Source organism: Ambystoma mexicanum, chromosome 3p (assembly GCF_040938575.1).
Source record: "Ambystoma mexicanum isolate Mex_15411 chromosome 3p, UKY_AmexF1_1, whole genome shotgun sequence".
NCBI lineage: Eukaryota > Metazoa > Chordata > Amphibia > Caudata > Ambystomatidae > Ambystoma > Ambystoma mexicanum.
The window spans coordinates 626,345,296-626,367,317 of NC_090925.1; positions in this window are offsets into that span (position 1 = coordinate 626,345,296).

The window sequence follows — 22,022 nt, forward strand, 5'->3', positions numbered from 1 at the left end:
AAATGTCCCTGTTTTAGGCATTGACCAAAATGCTTCTATTGATACCTGTGACCGCATGTCATCTGCCAGGGTGTGAACATCTTAACATTTGTTATTTTTAATGTTAAAATGATGCAGGAATTCTGATACTTAAAGGGAGGTCTGCCAATCAGACTCTTTTAAATAATGCTCCATACCAAAATTATAGTGCACACATGCACCTTGGTGTAACCAGTCTCGTCACATGACCAGCTCTGCAGTGGCACAGAGCATGTTAAAGGTCACCTGTGCATCCCTGACAGCTGCTGGGACACAAAGTCAATGCAGGCAAAACTGGCATTTTAATTGTCTGGAACCTCTGATCTAAAAAATGATTGTGGGATCTAGACAATCCGGTTATAGTTACTTCTGTAAATATAAGCCATGTCTGGTTTGGCGTAGTGACTAGTAGAATCACACAATTATAAAGCCACAACCATTTCATATCACACCAGTGTCAGCTCTTAGAGCAGGGCATCACTATTACAGAGCTGCTGAGCATGGTTATTCTGTCTGGCTGTCTCCACTACAGCCATGTGGATCAATAGAAGGGATGCTGCCCCTTTGATTTTCCAGGAAGTGACACACCCTCCACACAGGACACATGAGCTTCCCCTAGTGTGTGCCCTGGAACTGTGCTGACAACAAGCCAGCTTCACACCACAGTGCTGCTCACTGGAATTCTAGTCAGCAGTCACGAGCAGGGTCAGGGTTAGAGTAGTCAGAGAGATAACCTAGGCCTGGAGAATGATCATCCTTTCTTGCATTTGGTTAGGGTTCTCTTCCTTTTCCTGTCATTTCCATTTAATGCAAGTCAAGGTACTCAGGGTTTGATGTTACACGGTAAATGACATGTAATATAAAAATGTGATTTGTACCTCTTACCACAGGTTTGCGATGGGCCAGTCCCCTGTGGCAATTTGCATTTAAAAGAAAAGATCAACCCCTCATTCCTTGATTCATTGCTGAACTGTAAAAAAAACCAAGATGAATTCATCAGAAACTATGCTTAGGGAGTTCAAGACAGGAGGAATACAAGATTGAGAACTGCACTGTCCTCTAACCATTCCCAGGGAACAGTGAGGTCATCTGCTGTTGGACTAAGGCCCCACTTTGGCTGCACTGGAAGCCGGCTACTGTCACTGGAGGTGAATGAATCCCTTTAGGTACCTGCTGATCTCCCTAGATTGGGGGTGCCAGAGTTGGACTCACCTTGCCCTCTAGAACCTGGATTGTGATTCCCAGCAACCACAAAAAAATCAAGGACGTAAACTTTGGCTCTCCATGATTTCCTGAAGCACCTCAACACTGGTTTGTGCACCTTCAAGACCATCCTAGTTGCTGCACAGGAACCGCCTATGTCTTCTCCTCTCCAAACTCAACACTCAACATCCTCCTCGTCTCTGATTTCACTTAATGCTGATGCCAAACTTCTGCTGTCTCCTCGACTTGCCAAGACTTCTAGAGTCCCCAGCTCTACACCTCTGCCGGGTCTCCAGCCTCATTTGAACTACACACTTGCACTACTGCTACAGTACCGTACCGCTGTGTTGAACAACCCGAGCAGGCACACCACTAAACGTCAGTGTCAGTATTAGCTGATGCCATCACTCCTCGTCTCGAGACCAGTACAATACCAAAACTTCCCAGATGGCAGGTTTGACAATGAAAAGCCTGGCTTAACACTGTTGAGCCCCAGAGTATAGAAGAGGTACTGTTCGGAGGTCCTGTACACCTGGACCACTTGTGGAATTAACGTGAATTTTAATCCTCCTTTTAAACCCTTTTCGTCCAGTTGTGAAAATTGACATTGTTTTAATTAAATGCCTGAATACTCCTGCTCATCTACCCAGAATGGATTTCTACATCAATCTGTAGTGTCTATGTTTTTTTTAAAGGGGTGGGCTTTTGCTAATATTTTAGTTGGTTGTTTGCATTTTATTGTTTAATTAAAAGTTTAAAGAGCATTGTTTGGGTTGCCACTGTTATCAGTTCACATAGCCTGCCCTCTGCCCACCTCATCATAAAATGGGTTAGTGATTTTGCAGCCACTCATCCCTGTACTCTTGTAGAACATTAGTCATTTCAAAATAATACCCATTTCTGCGAACTAGAGGTAGGGACTATAATGGAAAGGCATGAGGAAAACATACTTTTCACACTGAAGAACCTGAAATGGGTCAACAGCTGATGTAGAAACATTCTACTTCTAGTAAAAGCAATCGACTGCCTCAATCAGATTACCACTGTATTAGGGAGGGAGAAGAAAGTTAAGCTTTTCAAAATCCTTCTGACCAAAGGAACAGGAGACGGTCTGAAACCTTTGTAAACCTTTGATCTTAACAGGAGCTGAATTGACCCATTAAAATGAGGGGAGAATATGAGCTATGCCAAAGACATGACCAATTTAATATGTTGCAAGATTTAAAGTGATATTTTGGAGGTAATGGCGATCACCCCCACACCAGATCAGAGAAAAGGGACAAGTCTGTACCCAGATCCCTTCGGGGAGGAAACTTTGTTGAAACACATGAGGACCTGAATTTAAATGGCACTGATGTGTATACCAGTAAATGAGTACAACCTGTGGGGGAGGGGCACGTGCCAAAAAGAATAAAAAGATCACCCAGTTCTTTTACGTATATTGACCCCGTAATAGAGGGTACCATTGAGGACTCTAAGGCATTATTTGATGAACTGATAAAGCAATACGAGATGACTCCTGCTGTAAATGAGGGTGAAATGTCCACTAAAAGTAGTGAGATAGGTAGTGGTCCGGTGGACGCAGGAAGTCAGACCGCGGATCAGGGAGCAAGCATCAGTTAGATGCTGATCTAATCAAGGAAAGGGGGATAGGGGTTAGGCATGCCCATCATAAAAGTGTACTTGAGGCTGTGAATAGAACCTGTAGTGAAGAGGAGGATGAGTATATGGGGAGAAGGCCAACAAAGAAACAACTCAAGGAAAGTAAAGATGCTGCGACCCAACTATACACATTCATTCTTGAATATAATAGTTTTACAGTGAGTTAGAGGAGACAAAGAGGGATAATTCCTGGGTAACACAAGTGAATCAGGATGGTGTGGCATTTTTTCGGAGGCTTGGGGGGTTGCCAGTACCTGGGATTGTCATGTTTGAACCCATCTTCAGGGAAGACAAAAGTGTTCCCCTGAATCGTTCAATAATGTTAACCCTGTTGAGATCAATATCTGGCCTGAGTGTAATCAGGTCCTCTGATATAAAGGTGTTGGACCTATATGATGACAGTATGTTGGGGAGATGTAGGGGTCACTTCCATTCCCAAGTTATCTGAGACCTGATATTAAATGCACATGTATTAAATAAGGGATTCATGGTACACAAATGTAAACCAAACAAGTGGAATAGAGGCCATTAGAGGCCGGGACTTGTCAATAAAGTTTAAGATGCATGACATTTAACGCAGTTGGGGGAATATATACTGACTGAATATGGTTGCCGACGGTGCTTGGTTCGTCTGCACGGCATTGGCCAGGGTTTGAATAAAAGTAATTTCAACCTGTTTTCTTGGAATTCTAGAGGGTTAAATACTTTGTTGAACCAGGAAAAAGATATCTCCCATGACAAATATCAGGTTTTATTATTCAAAGAAACTTGGTTGTTTGAGGTTCACGCTGTTGATGGCTTTGCAATTGAAACACACAACACCAAGAAAGTCTGGAGGGGCTGACCTTATGGACGACTTTTGATTGCAACAAAAATTTCCCTAGATAGGGCAATGGAGCAACTTGTGTCCTCACAATTGTTTTTTAGCAATTAGCCTGAATGTAGCGTTAGGTCCCATGGAAAATAACCTTTTGATTGTGGATGTATATTTGAATCTTCTTTTCAAAGATATAGTAAATGTGATAGCGGAATAGGAAGATGTATTATGTAATTGATCCAGTAGTCCCCCCACATACACAATCATAATTACGGGTGACTTAATTGCATTTGCATCCAGCTTCATGAGCGCTTCTCAGATTTGGACATTAATACTTGCTTTTACTTTTAAAAAAAGGGAGCATAAAAGGTTAAAAAAAAAGATTCATGTCTGTGGGGTAATCACATGGAAAGGTGCAACATGTTGTATTTAAAGGAAATGTTTATTGCGGAGAGCTCACCTTAACCAACTTGGAATAGCATTCTATCAACATAAACTTTGGATTACATATTTGATTCTAATATGACATCCTTCACAGTCAGTTACTTTGTCATATGGACGACAGTGGTCAGTTACCACTGCATTAGTAGTCAGTCTCTGCTGTGAAGGATAGACTAATTTCAAGAGTCCCTTGGAGTGTAAAGACTTGACAGTCAACAACTCTGGGAATCAAATAAGTCAGTTTAACTCAAATCAAAGGAGAGTGAACACATATATTGTGGAGTGTTGGTCTGTATGGCGGGCAGAGGAAAACATTGTTTAACTGTGATCGCCTTAGAAACTCGGATATCATTTGCAAATGTAATCTTAAGACTAAGACGGGCCAGCACTGGAAAATGGTCTTAGTAGGTTCTAAAAAGTATCAATCATTTGATAATGAGGTTAATGTGAGGAAAAACAGAATGAGAACAGAATTGCACTGGTAAAGAACTCCAGTTTTTCACGTGTATAAGACAAACAGAACAAATATTTAAGAACTGGCATAAGGCCCACAAAATAAATGGATATATTAAATCCAACCAATTGCTAATGGATTTCGTAGTAAAGAAAGATGTTAGGGCAATTTAGAGAGTGCTAAATGACTCTGAAAAAATACACTTAGTGAAGCAGCCAACCAATGTAATGGAAACTGCCCGGATCAAGCACTTTGTTCATATTTTTCACAGTGAGGAAGGACAGTACGTTGACAATGCCTATGACAGGGAGGACATTGAATTAGTGATCAGACGGCTAAATGGTTCAAGAGCATCTGGACCATATGGCATTTCAAATGCCCTTCTAAAAGATGATCCAGCTCTTTGGATGGATATTCTTACTAATCTGTCCTCTGTGGATTGGACCGCCATGGAGTTACCACACACATGGAATGAAAAAAATAATGGTAAGAAGGGTGAGCGATGTTCCCCTTTGAATTATTGCCCCATTAACCTGATAGACACTTCCTCAAAGATACTCTCTGGCCTGCTGTTGAAAAATCTGACCAAATTGGCAGAGAGCACAAACAGACAAAATGTCGTTCAGATGGGATTTCGTAAGGGGTTGGGGACAGTAGTAAGCGGTCTCCTCTTGAATCTTTGCAAGTCACTCATCCCGGATGATAAGGCCAGCTCTCTCCACATTGTAATTGTTAAGAAATAGTGACAGGCCACGCACTCTGTTGCCAGTCAAGTTTTCCTGCATTGACTTCTTCACCAAACGCATGTTTTCATGACTCCATCAATCTTCAGGGAGGCTGTGTTTTTTTTTTCCTTTTCAGGCGTGTCTTCATTTCCTTTTCAGGTGTAGCAAGTTAATTGATTTTAATATCTCTAAGGATTCTGGTACTCGTATTTTTCACATTTCATTTCTCTTGCAGGTGACTGGAAACAACTCCCTCCATAGCACACATTTTACTCCCGATAGGGGGAGGTGGAAAGCCATTATTGTGGCTCTCCATTGTAAGGCATGGTCGCCCTGGTGCTGCAGCCTTTTGAGCCTGGGACTGCTGCAACATAATTGTTAAGAAATAGTGACAGGCCACACACTCTGTTGCCAGTCAAGTTTTCCTGCATTGACTTCTCCTCCAAACGCACGTTTTCATGACTCCATCAATCTTCATTGTTCCAGGAGTCCCGGGCTACAAGGCAGTGCAGCAGGGCCAATATGCCTTACATTGGAGAGCCACAACCATGGCTTTACACCTACCCCCATCAAGGGGAGGATTTGTGTTATGGAGGCAGTTGTTTCCAGTCACCTGCCAGCAAAATCAAGTGCGAAAAATACAAGTACCAGAATCCTCAGAGCTAATTAATTTAATTTAATTTAATTTATTATTAATGTGTTACAGCTTATTATAAGCTTTTCACATAACATAAGAAATTACATTTAACAAAAAGAAGACAGTTAATCATAAAAGTAAATACTGACATATTAAATGCATAAAAAGAAAAAAAAAGTAGTAGCATAACAAGCAGATTTAGGAAAGATAAACAAGAAAGAAAAAAAGAGAAGATAAAAAGAATTAAGAATAAAAAGTGAGATAAGTTACATTCAGAATTTAAAATTCAAAATTAAAAGGATGTACAGATGTATTCATAGTCCACCAATAGATGAATATTAATGCCTTTATATATTGAAGACTACAAGTCCAAATAGATATTGCTAATGAAGAGATTATAAAGAGTTTTTTTTTTTTTTTTTTTTTTTTTCTAATAAAAACTTTCCCATAATAAAAGAAGGTGGCCATCCATGAGTTGACAGTTCGCTATATGTTTATGTCCAACAATTTCTCGATGGTCGTCCAAACATTATACACGGCAATGTATAATTTCATTCCATTTCCCTTTGCATTGACGGCTCTATGCCAGAATTCGTTACTACCAACATGTTCCATGTTATGGACAAAATCTGTGTAGAATGATGTGTAGACCTTTATCATAGCGATACATCTGGTAAGAACATGTTTGCCCGTTTCTGATTTCGTTATGTCCTTACATAGCCTACAAAAACGTTCAGGTAGGGGGAGATTATTCTTAATCCCGCTTATGGCCAGTACGGGCAACTGATCAATCCTTAGCAAAAGAATAAAACGACGAAGCCGTGGCGAAGGACATAAATTCAGATAAGGCAACGGCTTCTTGGGGGTGTAATTCATGAATTGCACAAATTTATAGCGCTTTAGATTTTCCAAATGTGCAAAGTTGCTAATCCAATCGTGCAATTCAGATTTCTTGGTTAACGCCCTCAGTACAGGAATGGAGACCTCTTGTTGTTTTTGGGTCCACCCGATCTCTTCAAGATATTTAACGATGTTTTTTTTCATAATACAATATGAGGATGCTTTGTTAATTTCACAATGAATCGCCGCTAATAATAAATTGGCTGTATCCGGTGTTGCTTTTAGGTATAATTCGGCTCTCTTCCTGAGTACAAGAGACTTCCAGGAAGTGAGGCCGAGCTCTAATCTAAGGATAGCCATAGGGATGCAACCCGCAAGGCCGAGTATTTTTTTCCAAAATTTTCCTTCGAGGATTTGAAGCCAATCCAGTTCTATTAATTGTAATGCCTCCAGGCCATAGATTATCATTGGTGTTAAGACCTGTAGGTATAGTTGGCGTGCTGCCCAGATGGTGTAGCCACAATAGGTTGTAGAAAAGCGATGGATAAGTGCTGTTACTTGGGCAGCTCTTGTAGTTCTAACTTGTTTGCAGGTGGTATAGTGCCCTTTGTGTTCAATCTCGACACCTAGGTATCTATAATATGGGGTATATTTGATTGCAGTCCCGTATATGTTTAGCCCTGTTCTTGCTATCTTCTTGGAATTGAACATTACCATCTGTGTTTTATTTAAGTTAATAGCCAGCCCGTTGTCTTGAGTATAAGTCCATAGTGCCTCAGCTGATCTACGAATACCGCTGATAGTGTGGTCCAAGATGACTAAATCGTCAGCGTATGCTAGTACTACACAGTGGGTGGATCCAATCTTAGGGGGGCAGTTGTTTTCCAGTAATAGCGCTTTAGGTATGTCATGTACAAACAGGTTATACAGTATGGGTGCCGTAACACATCCTTGTTTCACGCCACAGTTTTGGTTGATCTTGCTGGTCATATTCCCTTTTGCGTCCAACTTCAGGGAAACTGTGGTATTGTAATGCAATAGTTTGAGATAATATAGTATTGCTTTAGGGCATCCCAGTTTTTCAAGTTTAGCCCAAAGTAGTTCCCTGGGGACTAGATCAAAGGCGGACTTAAAATCTATAAACAAGGCGTAAAGAGGTGGGTTACCTGGTGTTCTAGCCTTGTTGCAGAGGATATCCATTACTACCAAGTTATGTGTAGTGGAATATCCGCTTCTAAATCCACATTGGAAACGATCAAGGATTTTTTCTCTGTCTGCCCATATTTGAAGTTCCTGAAGAAGATATGCTGCAAATAGCTTGCCCGTGCAGTCCAACATTGAAAGTAGGCGGTAATTTCCAGGGTCAGAGCGGTCACCTCTCTTATATACAGGGATCAAAATTGCCGTCTGCCAAGATTCAGGGATTTTGCCTTCATTCAGAATCTTTTCAAAGAGGATCTTGAGTACCTCTGCCCAATATTCCGGGTTGCTCTTTAATACTACATTTGCTAAGCCGTTGGGTCCCGGAGCTCTTGAAGATTTGAGCTTTTTTATCCTAGTAATCAGAGATTCAACTGACACTTTGAAAGGGAACAAAGGTGGATCCTGGGGCATCCTCTCCTGTATCTTTACCTGGTCCGTGCCGTTCCGGGTTTTCAAAAATTCCTCCCATTGGCTGATGCCAATTGAGTTAGTTAGGGGGATGCTGGTATCACCCCGAGCCATGCTCAATAATCCCCATATAGTTCGGGAGTTACCCGTACATAACGTTTGGACTGTTGTTTGCCATTTGAGTAATTTTATTGCATAGCGTTTCAGTTTTAGCCATGTTCTGTAGGCATTTTTTAGCTTCTTGCTTAGGGTTAAGTAGTTGTGCAGTGTAGTGGAAGCTTTTCGTAATTTCCTCAAGTCAGCTCTTAGAGTTCGTTTAGCATCTCTGATTTCGATATCAAAGTTATTCGTGGTCTTAGTCTCAGGAGCCCGCATAATTATTTTAGTCGCTGCATAGGTGTTTGAAAATGCAGCGATCCAATCTTCGATCTCCTGGCTGGTCATGGCCGAGAGATCTATATGACACAGATTTGGATAGATAGTTGTATATTCTATGGCACGTTTAATATTAATGTCAGACCATCGTATCATGGAGAGAGCATGATTCGTCTTCAGCTCACCAATCGGTTTATACGGTGTGAATTGTGTAATATATTTGAAAGAGAGTGTGAGAATAGCGTGGTCGCTCCATTCATTATCCTTAATCTTCATGTCTGTAACCCAGGTGGTCATGGTAGGGCTTGCGTACATATAGTCCAATGTACTGCTGGATATGAAGTTTCTCCATGTTGCTTTTCCCGGATAGTCACTGATGGTTCTGCCATTTAATAATTCAAAGTTCCATGATTTAAAAAAGTTAAACCATAATTGTCCCTCCGCGTTTACAGTTCCATGTTTCAATTTGCCTATTTGCTTCAACAGGGGATTATTGCTGGTGCTCGGCTCACCAATTAATTGGCAATTAAAATCACCAACAAAGATGACCATATTTTTCTGTGATTCAGTCAGCCAATTGATCAACAGATCATGGCAGGCTTCCTGGATAATCTCGCTCTGAATAGATTCAGATGGATTATATATATTAACCAGGAGGATGTGTTCCGTTTTATCTTCGCCAGGGAGCTCCAGTTCCACTGCCATTATGAATTCGTCCATTTTCGTATAAATGCGGATGGATCTTAACGGATGCAGGATGCCAATTAATAGACCGCCATATGGTCTTCCCCTTGGTCCTTTTTTTGCTAGTTCCTGATGTATAGTGTACCCATTTAGTAGGGCTCGGGAGGTAAGCCATGTCTCTTGTAGACATATACAGGTATGGCCCACTAGTAAGGGCATTGAGCCATCAGGAGATAGCAAATGGCCGAATCCCCGGCAATTCCAAGAAATAATGGTTTGATCTCATCGGTTTGCTGTTGCTTTTGATAGGGACTCTATTAGCCATTTAAGGACCTTCTGTATGTCTACCAGCTGTACAGAGTCATCTTTAGGTGGCTGTATTATGGTCCTTTCTTCCATAGTGGAATTTGACATCTGGGTCGGCCACTGTGGATCGATGACGTTCGGGTCAACATCTATTTCCAGGTCAACTTCCCTCAGGTTGGTTTTAAAGTTACGCAGTAATTCTGCAGTGGCTAGAAATTTGCAGTGAAGGGCCGATGTGCTTGAATTCGTCACTTCTAATGGTTCGACAAATGCAAAATCCTCAGATCGTAGTACTCTCAGTTGCGGAATGGTATGTAATCTGGTCATTAATGCTGATCTGGAAATCCAGTCGTGGTTACTAGATTGATAGAGATTTTTGATCAGGCAGATTCTTCCGCCTCTGGGTACCATAAAGTTACCCTTTTCTTCAGCTGGTAATATTGTTGTTAATTGCGGCTCGTTGATCAAGGGTATAGAGCTAACTGATATGTTATTTGTATTATTCTGGGATATATTTACCTCCTGTTCTTTTTCACATAAAGAAGATTCAGATTCTGGAGGCGCTGTTAATTTAGAGGTATTGCATTTGTCATTAATGAGCCAGCTAGTTAGCTTTCCTTCTTTTGCTGCAGTGCGTTTGCGTGCCCGTGCCGCTCTCCGTTTGACTTTTCTTTGTCCTTTTTTGGGAGTGCTACCTACTGTTGGCCTCAAGATTTCCTCCGCTGCCTCTGCTGTATCCGGTAGTATAATCATTGCAGTTTGACGCTTTCTTCTTCCAATCGCCTTTTTTGTCAGGCGTTTCTGTTTACGTGAGAGATAGATTTCCGAATTATTGGTGATGTTAGGGTCCTGGGTCCCAAAATCAGTGCCATCTTGCGTATTAATGTTGATGGGTTCCGGCTCATTCTCCATTGGGATGTTTTTCTCAGTATCGCTTGTTGCGATTGCGAGGGTAACGTCAAGTATCTTCCCGCACATCTTCAGTAGAATGTTTAGTGCAAATTGTACAGATGCAACAGATGCTTGCAAATCCCCCAGGTTCGTGCTGCCTTCTCTAAGGTCACTGATATTTTCAGATTCCTGAGACCCTAAGTGGACTGCAAGGTTAGGGGAAGCAGATAATCTATCTATCGCTTCCCGTTGCGAAGGCGTCGTCTGGGGTTGGTAACTGTTGATTTGCTTGCTTGTACTGCTTCGCGGTAGCGGAGTCATGGCTCTCTGCATAGAGAGACAGAGGTCAAGCAATGAGTTGTTGTCAATTATACTCTCCCCTAGGCACGCTGAATTGATCGTTCTGCTGTGGATACTCGGCTCCTTCTCCTCGCTTGGCGATGGATTTATGATATTTGAAGTAGATGGAAGTGGGAAGAAGTCAGTAATAGTTCCTCTTTCCTTTGGAACAGTTTTCATGCCCTTGCCCTTGTTCGGGCCTGTGGTAGAGGTTCTGTCCTTCTGATTCCGAAGGTTGTATCTCGTGGCAGAACACTTCTTGACAGTTAGCATAGTAATGCTATTCCTTCGCTACCTTGTCGGATCCGGGTAGAAGGGGAATGTGCCGTGGGCAATATGTCCAATAGGGTTATTTTTAGCTGTTGGTAAATGATATTCCCTTGGTTCTATCAAAAACGCTAGGGAGCGCAAACGGGTATATTAGCGGTGGTTGAGCAAATCCACGGGTAGTTAGCACCGTTGCTATGGGGACACAAATAGAGCTTTCAATTAGTGTGCCGAGCTGGTGTGTCCTAACCTCGGGAAAAATGTCCGAAAGTTTCCCCGGTACACAGTATAAAGCCTGTGTCATTAAGTTGCATCTACCCTAAACTCTGACTGGCATGCCGTTGTTCTGAATACAGGCAGAGCAGGTAGTAGGGCAAGGGGACTGTGCAAGGTTCCTGTTGTGAAGTTGTCAGCTGATATACAGAGGTTCCGGCAACAGTGCTGGATGCAATAACAGAGCACGTGTGCCAAATGGTAAGAAATAAGGACCACCAGGCAGAAGATGACACAGAAGGTTCTTTTGCCAATTCGAGGGGGGGGGGGGGAGGGGGAGGGGAAGGAGTACGAAGGGGGCCGGAGGCAAGGAGATTCCCTGCTCAGTCCCCTATGGCGCCGCTCACTGTGCCTCTCCTTCGCTGCACACGTCAGCGCAATTTGTTAAAGCTCGGGAGCTGTCAGAGCCTCGGATCAACTAGGCTCAGCTCAGCTCCGCTCCACTTACACCTCTCTCAGCTGTCCCCAACCCCTATTTCGGCCCCAGGAGGAGGGGTGGGGGGGGGGGGGGCGAAGGGGAGAGAGAGGCTAATGGCCGCGGTGAGAGGTGAGAGGGGCTAGGGGCGAGGCAGTTCCTAACTCGATCCCCCAAATCCTCCGTGTCACCACTTGCAGGGTCTCACCTCTGCCGCTTTCGTCCGCGTCCCAGCCAGAGGTTGTGGGTAGCTTACCTCGGCTACACGGCTCTCTTCTCTTCCAGCCCTCCGCAGCCTTCTACGGCCCCCTCTCCAGGCCCCGTCCTGGTTACTAGCGCTGGGCTGCGCCCGGCTGCTGCCCGCTTCGCCTCGTCGTACTGTCGTCGAACGGTGCTGGTTGATGTTAGAGGAAAGCACCCGACGACTTCAGTACCAGCGTCTAGGCGTCCGAGCGTCAGAGCGTCAAGCCGCACCTACCGGAACACACACACAAACTCCAGCAAAGTGGTGTGACGAGGCCGCTTCCGACACTTCAGTCTAATTAACTTGTCACACCTGAAACAGAAATGCAGACCTGCCTGAAATAATAAAGAAACTCAGCCTCCCTGAAGATTGATTAAGTCATGAAAATGTGCGTTAGGAGGAGAAGTTAAAGACTGGTAACAGAGTCACGGCCTTCGCATCTTTAAACATTGTTCCAGGAGTCCCGGGCTCACAAGTCAGTGCAGCAGGGCCATCATGCCTTACATTGGAGAGCCACAACCATGGTTTTCCCCCTCCCCCATCAAGGGGGAGATTTGTGCTATGGAGGGAGTTGTTTCTAGTCACCTGCCAACAAAATCAAGTGCGAAAAATACAAGTACCAGAATCCTCAGAGCTAATTAAACTTGTCACACCTGAAACAGAAATGCAGACCCGCCTGAAAAAACAAAGAAACTCAGCCACCCTGAAGATTGATTATGTCATGAAAATGTGCGTTAGGAGGAGAAGCTAAAGACTGGTAACAGAGCGCCTGCCTTCACATCTTTAAACATCTCTCCACATAGTAAATTTGGATTTGTCATCAGCGTTTGACAGGGTGGTAAGGGGGAGAATGTGGGGGAAGCTGGCCTCTTGGAACATTGATCCCGGCCTCCTGAACATGCTAATTTTGCTCCATATTGAAACAAATGTGTGGGTGCAACTGAATGCGGGGGGTGACCTGTCCAGATGGATCAAGTGAAAATGTGGATCTGAGGCAGAGTTGCGTCCTCGCCCCCATACTGTTTAATTCATATATTGCAGATCTATGTTGCTATGACCAACAATACCTGTGATGGCCACAGAGATTGGGGGCCCTACGTGTAGACTGCATAGCCTTTGCAGATGACATTATCATTCTTGATTACAATCTCTGACGGATTTAGTGTAGTCTGGATAGGCTGGAAGTTTATATGGATATGAATTGTTTGTCGGTTAATTCCAGGGACATCATTTAGGGGTAGCCAGAGGTTGCAACTACAACCTCTGTGGTCTCCCTTGTGACCTTTAAAAAAAAAAGCAAAGAAGTTGGTTTTTTTAATGCAAGCTCCTGGGCTGTGGCCAGCACCATGTGGCTCTTTACGTCTGGAGTGGCTGGCTTTCTTGTTCAGGACTCTTAAAAAAAAGAAGAAAAATAAAAACAGGAGTGCCACAAGTCTAACACTTTCAGCACTGACCCTAAATAAGAAAGAACAGGAATACCAAATAATGTGTCATTCAGGAATTCTATACAATAATTGCTAGACTCATTAAAGCTTTATTTCAGGCACACTTCAGGGGGTGAGTCACTGATTTAGTCTGTTCTCAAACACCTCAACTCAGCCTTTCATCATTCTGGTGTCGATAAATGAGTACCAACACAGGTTGGGTGATATTGGGTGTATATTTTTTCTATATAAAGTGCTTAAGCGTAAGCACTATATAATAAAACATCATTATCATTTGGTCATGGACGTCTGCTTGCATTCACAGTAATTTGGTAATATGGGCCTATACACACTGATTTTAACAATACATTTGGCCATCCATTCTTGTACGAAATGTACATCACATTATAGTGATATCGTAACCATATTTTTCGTAGTGTACAGTGCTATGTGATGCCCCTTCCTATTTTGTCAACGGATGAAAGGTTGTGTACCACTTCGGGGTGGGGTCAAATGACATCACTTCCTGTGATGTCATCAGGGGGACAAGGGTCAAGTGATGTCACTTCTGCTACCCCTGGCATTTTGGTGAAATGACGTCCCTAGTTAATCCTGACAAATCTAAAATTCTGTCATTGTATAAGAGTAGAAAAAGATCTCCCAATGTTGTAATATTTAAGGTGACAAAAATAGAGGCGGTAACTCATTTCATATACTTGGGTTTTTGATTTCTTTTCTGGGACAAAGAAATTTAGCATGGCAAGAATGGCGCCCAAGGTGCTGGCTCTGATGCCGCTCATAAAAATTGTTAAGCGAAGAAAATGTGCGTTCTCGCTTTTGCCCTTGATATATTTTTATAAGGCAAAGGTCACCGCTGCAGTCTTATATGGCACTGATTTAATTCATTTTAATAATAGAAAGTGGTTTGGCTTCCAGGACGGTACAATCTGGCGTGAGGTGCTGAGTTTACCAGGGTCTGTACCCATAACTCTCATTCACCTGGAAGTTGGGCTAAAATATTGGTGGTCTACTTACCAGTTGCTTCGAAAAATAGATGCGGGAGAAGAAAATCCCCTTTTGGAGGGCTAAACAAAGAGATGAATCAAGGAAATCTTAAAATATTGAATTAGCTGAAATCGGATTGTGAGTCATATCTTTTAATAGCCAATATCCCGGGGGATGCCTTATTGCACAAATTGAAAGAGGACATGAGGCAATTGGACAGAATATGTCATGAGATGGCCCTCCAAAGACTGGATTTATATAGAGTCATTGTCACACAATATACCAATGTAATTGATATACGGCCCTATGTGTCCCAGTTCCCCGATTACATTAGATTTCATTTTACCAGTTTGTACAACTTGGAAGTAATGGGGCCAAAGATAGGAATAATAAGAGTGAAAACAACTGTAGGTTTTGCAAAGACCAGGAATTAAAGACTCTGCACCATCTAATTATTAAATGTCCAGCACTCACACAGAAAAGTATTCTCTTTTTTGAGAGATTTGTGCACTCTACGTCTTCTGTAATTGTCGGGCCAGAGTAATTGGAAGTAGGACATTTCCCATCATTGTAGCAGCTGTGAAATTCCTGAGAGGCATTTAAAAGGAAATTGTAAAAGGCCACCTTGCAAATAAAAACTTTGCAAGGATTTTTTAAGAAGGTTTTTTTTTTAGCAATTTGTAATCAATATTTTAAAAGTAGAAATGCACATTAAGATTAAATGTAATAGCTATGTGAAATATTTTGATCATTTTCTACTGATTGGGAATATATTCCTGTAGAATTAAAGTAAGTTAATGAAATGTAAGAGCGTAAAAGATGTATTGTTATCGGTCAATTGTGTTTTGTATTGTATTATATTGTTTATTTATTTATTTTTAGAGCGCACCGGGCCCTCAGGCATCTGGGCGCTTCACAATTTGAGTTGCAAAAGGTTCCAGGTGATAGGTACATCAATTAAGACACATATACAGGAAATATACAATATAAACAGATACATACAGTAATATAGATTAGTGGTGTAATAAGCGGAACATGTGGTAACATTTTAGGTCATTATTGATACATAGATCAGGAGGCAGTTACTGGTCCTGTGCGAGTAGCCACTGCTTAACATTGATCTTAAAAGAATGGAAGGAGGGTAATGCTCTGAAGGTGTCAGGAAGGGAGTTCCAGAGTTATGCCGCCATGACAGGAAAGCTGGAGCCTCTCGTCTTTTTGCGTTTCAAGTTAGGAATTCTCAGGCTGTTGGATGGTGCCATTCTAATGGGTCGTTCTGAAGTATGTCTGGTGAATCATCCATCAGATTTTTGGGGGCTTTGTCAGTTAGGCATTTGTATGTCATGTTGAGTGCTTTGAGCTTAATTCTGTCATTTATAGATAACCAGTTGATGGCACGTCTTTTGTGTGAGATATGCTGTGATCTTGGAACTTAAGGCACTGTTTTGGAGAGTCTGGAGTTTGTTAGTGTTGTGTTAGTTTGTGCCCAGGTAAAGAGCATTGCAGTAATCTAACTTGGAAAGAATTAAAGCACGTGCGATGGTAGTACAGTTCTTGGGCGATAGGTAAGGTTTGCATGCATAGATTAATTTGCATGTGTAGCTGGTTGCAGTTGCGGTGGCGTTTACTTGTTTGTTAAGGTTGAGTGCTGAGTCCAAGCAGAAACCTAGTGTTTTCACTTCGTTCACAACCTTGATTTTGATTCCATCAATAGTGACGGAGCTATATTGTGAAGAGAGTTTTTTTAGACTCAATGATTAAAAGCTCTGTTTTTTCCTAATTGAGGCATAAGCCATGACTGGCCATCCATGTTTGTATAATTAAATACATTTGGTTAATCAGTTCCACATCTTTGTCGTAGTCTCCTGGAATGGGAATGAGGATCTGGGTGTCATCAGCATAGTTGGTATATGAGACACCCAGATTGTCAAGTATGTCAAAGAGAGGCTTTGTAAAAATACTATACAAAGTAGGGGAGACACATGAGCCCTGTGACCCGCCACATGTGATGGGTACTGGATCAGCAGCTGAGGAAGGTGAGAAAACCCTTATAGATCTGTTATTTGAGAAAGAGTTTATCCAAGTGGAGGCTTCCTTGGAAAAGTGGACAGCTTATTTAAAGTGGTTGCACAGGTTTTTGTGGTCAACAAGGTTGAATGCAGCAGAAAGGTCCAGGAAGAGGAGAATGGAGGCCTCTCCTTTGTCTTTTCATTCGTTCAGTTGGATCTTTAAGTCAAGGAGGGCAGTCTCTGTCCTGTGCCTTGGCCTGAAGCCTGACTGTCGAGTGCCTAGTAGGTTGTTGAACTCCAAATAGGATTGGATCTGGAGATAAGTGACTCGGTCCAGGATTTTAAGGAGAAATGGTACAGTTGTGATAGGCCTATAATTAGTGGGGATGCTGGGGTCCAGGTTGGGTTTTTTAAAAGTGGTACTACCCAGGCGTCTTAAAGGTTGGTGGGAACTGAACAGGATTTGAAGGAGGAGTTGATGAAAGTGGTAATGAACGGAGCTAGGTCTTTGGCAGCTTCTTTAATGATTGGTGCTGGGCAGGTATCTCCAAGGCAATGGGAGGGCTTAAGGGATGTGATGATGTTTATAGTGTCAGTTGTAGAGATGGCTCTAAATTTAAACTGGTCGCATGGTTTGGTTTGATTGTTGGAAATTTCTTTGTAGGATGGCTTCTTGTCTTCTCCGCGTTTATTCTGTGTAGGGTCATTTTTGTGGCTCTAATTTTGTCCTGGAGCATAGAAATGTTGTTGCAGAGGGCATCTTGGATGTCGGTGCACCAAGTGTTGTTTTTAATGCATGAGTCGTTAGGAGCAATCAGGGATTCTAATTCTCTTAGTATGGAGAAGATTTTCCTAGTGTTTGAGTTTGCTTTTTTGATTCTTTCATTGAATGTCTCTTTTTTTGTTTGCATAATTTTTTTTTGTATCTATCTGTAAGGGATGTAAGTAGTTTTTTATTCTGTTCGGTCTGGTTGTTTTTCCAGCAGGTTTCAGCCTGTCTTTTCTCTAAGCAATTTTCAATGCTAAGTTTCAGAGGAGCAATGAAGTTGATGGCTGAGTTGATAGTATTGTTGTATAGATCAACCAGGTTAGTAGGATCTGCAGGTTGGTGGATAGGATTGGTTATAGGATGGATCAAGGGTAAGAGGTTTGTAACTGCAATGATCTTGTTACATCTGGTTAGCGCCTGTGGGGCCATAGGCTTTACTAAGGTGGTAGATAAGCTATCTTCGATTGTGAATGAGATCAAGTAGTGATCGGTCCAGATGCAAGGTTCAATTGTGGATATGCAAGATGAACAGTTAATATCTGTGATCCAGTCTAACGTGCAACCTTTAATATGTGTAGGTCCATTATTCCTGATAGTAAGGCCTGCTTCAGCAATCCTGTTGGCTAAAATGATGGCGTTGGAATCATTAGGATTGTTTAGGCCTCAATTGAAGTCACCCATAAGGATAATTTGTAAGCCAGGCTTGGTGTTCGTATTTAGTAAAGACATTATGTCTTCTTTGAATGTTCCTAGTGGATCAGGTGGTCTGTAGAGCAGGTGTATAGAGGTGGTTTGTGAGGGGGATAGGGCCAGCTTGACTAAGAGTAGTTCAGCTGAAGGGAATGACTTGGATACTATCTCTCTTATGGTTAAGTTAGGTTTGCATATGAATGCTAATCCTCCTTTAGTGGTATATCTGTCTCGTCTGATAATGGTGAAGTTAGTAGGGACCTCAGAAGAGAGGGCAGAACCAGCTGCTTTATGAAGCCAGGTCTCAGTAACCGCTAGGAAGCCTAGTTGGTTTGATGTGATGATGTCGGCGATTTCAGTAGCGTGTGCCACAAGGGATCTGGCGTTGATAAGGGCTCCCTTGATTGGGTGCTTATCCTTTATTGTGATTTTATTCATGGGTGCTGTAGTAATCGGGCGTGATGAGCTCTGCTCACTATTCAGTATAAGTTTGAGGTTACGGGTTTTGGGAGTGTGTAGCCTAGGTACATTCTGAGCGTTTCTTGTTATGGTGGTTAATGAGAGTGAGGTGAGTCTGAATCCTAGTCTTTAGTTTCTCCACTTAGTGGAGTAAGGCCGGTTAGGCTTGGGTTTGCTGGCGAATTGTAAGATCCATTGGGCAGGTGTCAGTTCAGGCGTGTGTGGAAGGTCACCATAGGTGGGGCAGGGTTTGTTTTGTGTCCTAACTAGGGGCAGTTGGAAGTAGGTTGGATTTATCAGGTAGGATGGGGGTAATGTTTTTTTTTAAACGATGAAGAATTGAGGGCAGTAATTGTCAGGGTAGGGTTGGGTTTCAATGCAAAGGATGGCATGGCGCAGATGAAAGCCTTCGAGGTTGGGAGAGGGAGGGCAGTTAGGATAACAGTGAGCACTGTATAGATGACAATATCTGGTTGGGCATAGATCAAGGCTACACAGGAGACAAGCAGACAGAGGTGCAGCAGTAATCAGAGTTAATCGTTCTCAGATTCAGTGAATGGTCACATGAGTGCTGGCAGTAAGCAAGTCCAGAGTGAATGTGTAGGATACTACTTTTAGGAGTACACAGGAGAGTACTTGCTGGTGATGGAATGTTGGAAGTATGGGGCTAGTGAAATTGGTCTTGGTGCAGGTTGCGAATCACTGGAGTTCATCAGGCAACATATGTATCTCCTAATATGCAAAGACTACTTAAAGAAACATATTGATCTCGAGCTGGAATGGCTGTAGAGATCTGATGATGGCAAGTTAACTAGCACAAATCAAACATTGTTGGAGCGCCGTTGCACATAATAAAAATCGAATCATTGCTGAGGCACAGCTGAACGTGACGTTATCAATTGGTCATAATACAGTGCAGTCAGTAGCAAGAGCAGATGTACTTTTAGTATCTCAGCGTATATATCGGGTCACAGTGGCGGCTGCTATGATAGGGCGGCCGGGCGCCGCCCCCCCAGAAAAAAAAGAGAGAAGCTAAAAGAGATTCAATCAGAGAACTTCTCTGATTGAATCTCTTTTAGCTTCTAGTGCTGCATTTCCTTTGCCAACAGCGCGGGGGCACTGTGGCAAGGAAACAATAGTGTGTATAGGCCGGCCCCGCTTTCACAGCGGGGCGCGTCCCAATTTAGTATATTTTTTTCTATAGTAGAGTGCGTGGAGCTCAGAGCTCCACGCACTCTACGTAGCCCCTTTAATTAGAAGCCTGGCGGGGCGCTTCAGGAGTGGCCCCGCCAGTATAAAATGTGCGCAAACAGCGCACTTATTCGGATTCCCTCCCCTCCCCTGCCATGGATACAGTAATGTCATTGGCTGGCAAACAGCCAATGACATTTCTGTATCTATGACTGGCGGCGCAGGGAGTGTGCGTGCGCCTGCGCCACCTTCACACGTCTGTTGCTCTTTCTTTCAAGAGTACGACGTCGAGTGAACAACAACACACACGAGTGCTGCTGCAGCGGCGCCGCGGTAAGTAAAGTACCCCCATGTTTGTTTAACTTTCTTCTCTGTTTGGGCCCGGGGACTCAGAGTTCCCCGGGCCCAAACTGTGTGGTCCACCACGGCCCAGGCCCAGTCAACAGTGAACGACGTGTAGGCCACGGCCTACACGTCGCTCATTGTTGCTGCCAAGCTGACTGCCGTCAACTTGTGGCGAGCCTTGGTGGTAGCGTACCCTGGTCCGTGCCGTGGCCCAAGGGCCTTGCCTTGGGCCACGCCGGACCGGGTACACAAGGCCCAGGGCAGGCAGGCATGCGCTGCTGCTGCCCATACTGCAGCCGCGGCCCGCGACCACTCCCGCATCGGCATCATGCTAATTGTGCCGTTTTATATTTTCTGCATTTATCGAAAAAAAAATGCCGAAAATATAAAACAAATGCCGAAAATATAAAACGGCACAATTAGCATGATGGCCGTGGTCGCGGGCCGCGGCTAGGCTGGAGCCAAGAGCGCAGACAAAGGCTCGGAATGTAACCAGGAAATTCAGATCCCAGCCAAGAAAGGGCCTAGAACGGGGGAAACCGGCCCCCTGGACCATCCACTGGGCGCGGAAGTGACTGCGCGGGTCCCGTCAGCCTCGGGGACACCCACACCCCCGCAAGGAGGCAGAGGGACAGACAGACCTCCTCGCTGAGGAGCGCCCCCGGCTCTCTGAGATGCGGTTTGCTTCAGGGGCTGCCGTGCGCTTCAAACTTTTGCAAAGCGCCAGGACTCGATCTTGGGAAATCAACTAATAGGTGAGGTCCGGGCACTTTCACGTGGCACTTTGGGTTTTATTTGGGTTTCAGCCGTTTCCACCTTATGGTGGAGCTTGACACAGCCTTCCCGTGTGTTCTTAGCTGTCGCTTAAGAGGAGTTGTGGAAACTAACGTCTGTTTTGTGCTGCACCGCTCCCGTCCGTGTCATCTGTTCAATGCTCGGAACACTTCACTGCAACTGTAAGGCGCTGCATGCAAGCCACTGGATTGCACACCGTCACACGTTTCGTGTGTACTTCACTGCAGTGCATCCAAAGCGTGATAGGTGCGTTAGGAAGTCAAATATGTTCCTTGCAGTTCATTATGTGCTTGATATGCTGCACTGCAGTGTCCAGGGAGCCCAGGCACCGTTACTGTTGAGTGTTTACTAGTGCCTTATGCACTTCACTGGATTGTTAACAGTGGCGTGCATACTGCCCGGGTGTGAATTCCGTGTTGAATGTGCTTCACTGCGCCGTGTCCAGTGCCGGATGAATTTGAATGCGGACTGTTTAATAGGCTTACATCTCTTCGCTGGAATGGGAGCAGTGTTCACTGCAGTATATTTAGTCCCGGTGTAATTCGCTGCAGTGTTGTTGCTCTGCTATGCATTCCACTGGATTTTTTGTGTTTCTGTCTGCTTCCCTGCGGAGTCCCCTGAGATTAATGTGCTTGTTTGCAGGGTGCCCCATGCCTCAGACACTGCACTGCATTGCACGCTAAGATGGGTACCTGATACATTTCCTCGGATTGTTCCCGCTGCCTGCTGCATTGACCGGCCCGCAGTGTGTCCAGTGCTTACTGTCCTTCAGTGCGCTTTGATGGTTGCAATGTGCCTTACACAGGATTGTACTCCTGCAGTGCATGCAGCGCTCGGTGCATTTCGCTGTTTTGCTACGGTTGCCTGATGAGCTCCACTGGATTGTTTTCTATGCAGTGTGAACTACCTTGTAGTGAGTGTCGTGACCGCTGCACTTCCCTGCAGTTTGTTCAGTGCCTGGCCTGCTTCATTCGATTAAGTTTGGTGGTTTATATATATTGGCCTGTAAGAATGTCAATTTATTTTCCCTTGTTCCCTCCCTTGCCGTGAAGCGCTTTGAAACAATTCTGTATAGACGCTATATAAATAAACTACCATATCATATATATTGGAATCTTGTGTTTGGCATCAGA